General features: G+C 43.6%; 1 long non-coding RNA gene across 1 annotated transcript; it reads left to right on the plus strand.

Moving 5' to 3' along the window:
* The first annotated feature begins 484 nt into the window (after positions 1-484).
* LOC134165376 (uncharacterized) lies at positions 485-3,705 on the plus strand. The gene is made up of 3 exons (XR_009965504.1): positions 485-556; positions 1,443-2,908; positions 3,457-3,705. It is a non-coding gene; the product is annotated as an uncharacterized LOC134165376 (long non-coding RNA).
* Positions 3,706-6,674: the final 2,969 nt, after the last annotated feature.

Consider the following 6,674-nt stretch of genomic DNA (forward strand, 5'->3'; position numbering starts at 1 on the left):
ATAGAACCGAGTGCTGGCTTGGCTTTGCTCTGATTCTGTGCTCTCCTTCAGTGTCAGCAGGTACCAGGTTATTGTTTAACTGGTGGTAAGGCCTTCTAGGTGAGCTAACGTGATATGAATCTTGATGTGTGCCCCTTTTTGCTAGTGTATAATTGTAAGACTTTATCAACGTCGTCTTCTGTGCCTGTAGGGCACGCAGTGTAAAACATGAAACCCATTTCTGATACAGCCCTCGCAAAAAATTATTATTTACAAGTTTATGAACCTGAAAATGCCTCTCCCAATCATAGAGAATATCTTGTTTAGCTAAAATAGCCATATGGGTGGCTAACAGCTTCCCACATCCAGACTGATTAAGGTGGCAGCTGATAAAACAGGACTTGACCTATTTCAGACCTCATTGAATTTTTGCCCTGGGTAGCAAGAGAAGTAATTTAGTTTAAATCATATTGCTTTTTCTTTTGCACTCCACTCCTAACCCTTATGCTCTACCCAAATCAATAAGAGGGAGAGTCTCTAAACAAGATCCTGTTAAAGCAGTGACCTTAAACTTCAGGTGAGTTTAATAAGTCAAACAATTGTTTCTCTCAGGTGTTTTGCCCCTGCGTAGACCACAGGCAGATGCAGTTAGCATTGGATTCAAAGACTTTCCTCATTGGGATCAGCAGCAATCTGAGGAGTTATATTTATACTGATAAGCAAGGTCTTTGTCATCTTGCAGACTTGAAGTACTCAGAAAGTGGTTTATGTCATTAAGTCATATTGAACTTCTGCTGTGCCTGAAGTATATCCAGTTCCAGACTTCCCAACAGTCTATTCTCTGGTTCAAAAGTATCAGTTCACCAGAGGTTGAACTAAGTTTCAGTTTGGAAGATATAGAACAAATCAACCACCCAAATAAGCACAACCACCACCCAACCTGGGAAAACAGAGGGGTAAAACCACCCGTTGGATTTTGTCTTCAGATACGTTTGGCCTAGAATTTACTAACTGTGGGTTCCAATAGAGGAAGTTGAAATCCTAGTGTTGTACTTTGCAGTTTTGAAGTGAGGAGTTTGGTCTGGACTCTGGTGACAGGGTTGTTGGGTTTGGGGTCATTCCTCATTTTATGGCTTTTTTCTCATTTAGCATTAAAATCAGGGGGGTTGTTGGACAGAGGCAATACGGAGATCCTGCAGTTCCTTGTATAAGGTAGAACTGTATTTCTGCCAGGGTAAAAGAGGGAGCCATCTAGGACATCAAAAGAGGATGCTACCAAATGAAGGGCCTGCAGGTGGTTGTTTTCAAGGGGGGGAGTATCCCTTTTGCAAGAGAAGCAGTGCAGGTGGAGCACGGATATAACCCGTAGCAGGGACATGGAGGGAAGAAAGAGTGGAGAAGGTGTGTGTGGGGGGGGAGTATGTGCAGGACATGATTGTACCCCAGCCTCCTTCTTTCACCAGGAAATCTGCATCTGGGCATTGAATTCAAGGAGAAACTCTTCTGTTTGTTGTGATTGTTGTAAAACAAGGCTCACTTGGGATGCTTTGCCTTCACAAGGCTCGCTGGGGTCCTTCTGCTTATACCTTTGCAAGGCAGGGGAGAGCTGGGCTCCTTTTCATGCAGCTGTCCTATGAGAACTATTGTTTCCCATAAATCATCCATGTTATGACCTTAGGTATTCTATACAGTAGTCATAAAGCAGAAAATTATAATCTCTTTCTTATCCAACTGTCTGCCTTGTAGAAAATGAGTGTGTCTGTAATTGGGCATGAAGTATTCCAAATTGGGCCATCGAACAGACTGCACCTGTTGTTCTCCTTATTATTATTCCTTACACAATCACAGCCACTGCTGTTGTGTTTTCATTAATTTTTCTATTAACTTTTCCCCATCAATGTGATTAAAGATTCATCAATCTGAAGCAGAGTAAAACAACCTGCCACCACCCCCCAAAACTGAAGATCGCATCAAAACCGTCCTGAGTATGACATTAGGCACAAACTGATCCAGCCTTTTAAAAATGAGGTATCTCTGAAAACAGATATGTTAGCAGAGGATTAGCTGTTCAAACGGTCAAGTCAAACAAGGCGTAATCAGGGCTAACTTTACACCTCCTCCTCATTTCACTTCCCCCATCTGTGATTTCACCACCCTTTAGATGGGAGCTTAACTTAGTAGCAATTATCTTGTACCAATTATCTGTGTATGTAATTTGGCCGTGTAATTCCAACTTGGCTAATTTTTTATATGCTATGTATTTAATGGAGCTGAAGGATTTTTCATTCCCTCTTGTTATAGTCCTTTAAGAAACACATGTGCTCTCCTGCCTCCTATCTCTTTCTGACTGTAATGAGCCACGTTGCCTTTGAGTTGGAAAAGTGCTGGTGCTAGCAGCTTGTGAAGAATGGGGAATGATGGCAATAGAAGTCAGAATGCCTCTAGGTGTGGTGTGTTTGTGTGCATGTAGCAAAGGTCAATTGGTGACTGTAGTTTCAGCAGTATTATTTTGCTGTATAAAACCCAGGCATGACTTTTTCCTTAATATATAAGCCCTTTTTCCCCCAAATAAACTGCTTGTGACTACCCTCATGTTAAGCCACTGACAGAAGGGAGTACAGCATAATTGGGCATGGAAAGAGACTCATGTTTAAACCCGTTTTTCCCAAAATCTTCTCTATATTTTCAAAGATAATTTCAACTTAGTGCTTTTAGGGAATCAATGAAAGGATTCTGATGTGTTAATGTACTTTGACTGAGGGCTTCCTGGTGCTTGCTGCACTCCTCCTGTGCTTCAAGACCAGGCTCTCTTAGGTTACATGCTAACTCTCATTGGCAGCAAAGGTAGCAGTGATCATCACCTCTCCAGTCGGAATTAGTTTTCCTCACAGCAGCCAGTGTTTAGATTTTGATTTAACAAAGTGTTGTGGTTTAAGCCCAACCATAACTCAGAACCACGCAGCCGCTCGCTCACTCCCCCCACTTCCTCCCCCTACTCCTGGAGAAGGGAAAGAATGTGACCCCCATGGGTTGAGATAAGAGCAGTCCAGTAACTAAGGTATAACACAAACCACTGCTGCTGCCACCAATAATAATAATGATAAGGGGAATAACAAGGGAAGAGAACACAACCGCTCACCACCCACCGACCGATACCCAGCCTGACCGAGCAGTGATCTAGCCCTTCCGGGTAACTGCCCCCAGTTTCTATAGTGGGCCATGACGTGCTGTGGCATGGAATACCTCTTTGGTCAGTTTGGGTCAGGTCCTGTCTCTGCTTGCTCCCTGCTTCCCCTCCTCCCTGGCAGAGCATGAGGCTCACAAAGTCCTTGGTCAGACTAAACATTACTGAGCAGCAACTAAAACATCAGTGTTATCAGCGCTGTTCCCAGGCTGAAAGTCAAAACCACAGCACTGCACCAGCTACTGAGGAGAAAAATGACTGCTGCTGCTGAACCCAGGGCACAAAGCACCCAGGCTTACCCTGGGAAACCAATGTTACTTCATTTAGTCTTGTCTGTCTCACCTAATGGAGGGCAGATTAAACTGTGTGCGTTGGAAACTGAATCACAGTCTTATTACCCAGCTGGGGAGAACTTAAACTGCTGTCCATAGAGCAATTTGGGCAAGGGGCTTGCCCCAGAGGCTGCTGGCAATGATTTACCTGGTTTATGTGCTTTTTCCAAAGTGTGCATGTGTTCATTATGTGACTTGTTTTGTACAGAACACAGGCTGTGCATGTGCAATTGTCTTTTTGTCTGAGACCCATAAGAGTGCACTACTTCTTATTACTCATCTAATCCCAGGAAGCATGTCAGAAATTAGGCCATACGCATAATGCATCAACCTGAAATGACAGTGAGGTGGGGAGAAGAAAGTTTGTGTTTGGCCATAGATCCATAAGAAAGGCAAAAGGAAAAAACTGCCTCAAGGCTGTACCAAGCCAGTGGATTCATCTGTTTAGGAGCTGGGTAGCACCTGTGCCCTGGGTTTGAGCTTTAATCCATCCAAATATTATGTGCATGTGTGTAATAGTAACTGATGTGCTTTCAGGAAATACCAAAGCTAGCCAGATCCCTCTGCAGATGTACTTCTGGAGCTTCCTGACTTTGTGGAGTCCATTTCTGAAGCCAGGATTTTCCAAAGGTCCTGAATTCAATGGAAATCCTTAGAGGACTCGAGTCATAACTTGTTGCTACCAATGATGGCTTGGCTAATACCATCTTCCCACACTGATTTCTAGATAGCTCAGCACGCAATTAATGCTGAGTGGTCTGCATGGATTAGTGGATGAGCCGTGGAGTGCCCTTGATGCCTCTGAAGCATCTGCGAGCAGTGACTTCAGTCTGCCTATGGACTGCCCTTCCTGGGAACAGGCATCTCCAGGTCCTGTAGCTGTTACCAGCCCATGTGAATCAAGATTTCAACAGATTAACATTGTGGTTCTAGAGAAGTATAAACTCAATGCACTGTAAGGCAAACTTGACAAGACTTAGATCTACAGGCAGAAGCAAGTGACACAAAAGCAAGCTTTATACCAACATATTCTGTGAGTTATCTTTACTGTCACCCATCTAAAAAGCTCTGTGGCTGGCATTCATGTCTCTTGCAAAACTTCAGGTACTGGTTAAATGTTGTTTTCATCAACCATACATGGGGAGAAGTCTTTGCTGTTTTCTCCTTGGAGAGGCCTTCATCTTCCAGAGCTTGCAATTCATAAAGAGAATACTTACTTAAGGCATCGGGAGGAGGGAAGGGAGAGAACTTCTTGTTTCCTGCACTTCTTGTCCCCAGGTGTGCTTCTTGTCCCTGCTTAATTATGAGAGAAGAAAAAGGCTGTTGTCCCCTGGACATGGCTGTATAGGGCCATCTTCTGGTCAGGCAGTACATACAACTGTGCTGTTAATGCAGCCTGATGACTGGATGGGCAGCAACTTTGGCTGTCGACACTGTTTTATATGGACAAAGAAATGAGACCAGTGTGTGCTCCTCTCTCAATAGAGGACATAGATGACAGGGAGGGAGTTGTCCAACAGCTTTGAGGTGACAAGCTCTACATGGGAAAATTCAGGGAGGAAAGAACCTGTGTGGACATCCAGTAAATGAGGTTGTACAACAAACCCCACAGCATTAGTGCAAATTTGGGGGTGTTTCTTGCATTTTTACACTTGCATTTTTTATTCTGATTTTTTGAGAAAAGCACGAGAATTCCATTGGGAACTGAAACTCATTCAGTTCGGCACAGCAGACTTGGAGGAGAGATGAATAGTGAAGGAGAATTGTCTGGAAACTTAATTTCATCATAGTTGAACATTGGAGTGGTGTGAACTGGCTCTGGCCAAGTGGAAATGCCAGAGAAGTTGATATTATTTTTCTCAATGTATATATTCAAGGTTTTAGCTGACCTGATGCTTGTGGGTACATTTGGCTCACAAGAAGAACACTTTTAAAGTGATGTGCTGTTAAAGTGCGATAAACATGAGTTTAAGATGGAATTGAAGAGATGAGATGCAAACAGAATTGTTTACAGGTCTGAGGAAGCATCTAATGCTTGGGTGATGAAAAGCGAAATCGCAGATTTTAGGAGGAAATATTGCAGTCAGTGGGGACATTGGTTCCCCTGGAAACACATCAGTAGGAGTTAGCTGTCTTGCCCTTCAGAGATGATGGCTTTTTAGTCTCCTGATCCTTGAGGAAAATGCACAGAAAATCACACGTCCAACTGTGACTCTTTTAACAAGAACATTTGCCAGAAATGATGTGCTGTCTAAACCCTGGCCCGGCCATTTAAATCTCATGCTGTTCATATTCTAGCTATGTAAATGCCATGTGGTACAAGGTGACTGTGTTAAGAGTTTTGCTATACAGTGATGCAGGGAAGGAGTCCATCTCCAGGGGCAAAGAAGCAAGGAGGACAGCCAAGTCCCTTGTTATAAGCGTGTCCTGAGGGGTGCAGTGTATGGCGAAGCCTGGAAGTTTACATGGAGTAGGCATCATCTTGTCTTCAAATTCAGGGGCTTTGAAGTCAGTATCCAGTTGTTGCTGTGCATGGGTTTGTCTGGATTCATTGCTGGTGCCTGGGTTGTTGCTTTAACAGATAGTGAAAAACAAGCTGGAAAATGCTGTATAATTATGTCCATAAACTCACCTCCACTCCCACATGCTTATCCCTCTCTTCTCAGGGTTTTAGCAATCCAGTGCATAAACAAGTATGTAACTTGTACGTGCAGCATAAATTAACTAATTTACAGTTTGAGGAGCACAAAGGGACTCATGAATTCACTAAGATTGTTTTTCGTAATCAATTGAAAGCAAAGCGATGAAACCGTTCATCCAACTCATTAAGTGAACTGACCCCTGAAGGTTAATGTAGAGCTATTGAACGTGCCAGAGCAATGAAGGAGGGAGAACGCTATCAGAGTGACTATGCCTCTGTGCGGAGAGGGCTGTGGGGTGGGATTCAATGGGATGACTTCTCTGTTTTGCAGGCACCTCCTGAACAACAGAATAGCTTGTGATCCAAAATGTACCCCTGGTGCTAGTCAGCAGCTTCTCCCACCTGTTCTCCAAAGAGCCCTGGATCCGAAACCTGAGGAGGGATGCTCATTAAAGGGAAAAAAGTACCATTTGGTGAACATGGAAGAAAAAAGCACACCACGTGTGAAATAAGGGCTGTTAAGTGCATGTGCTTAACA

The sequence above is a fragment of the Pezoporus occidentalis genome, unplaced genomic scaffold (assembly GCF_034315485.1).
Source record: "Pezoporus occidentalis ecotype Australia unplaced genomic scaffold, CSIRO_AGI_Poc_V1 ctg107, whole genome shotgun sequence".
In the NCBI taxonomy this organism is placed as follows: domain Eukaryota; kingdom Metazoa; phylum Chordata; class Aves; order Psittaciformes; family Psittacidae; genus Pezoporus; species Pezoporus occidentalis.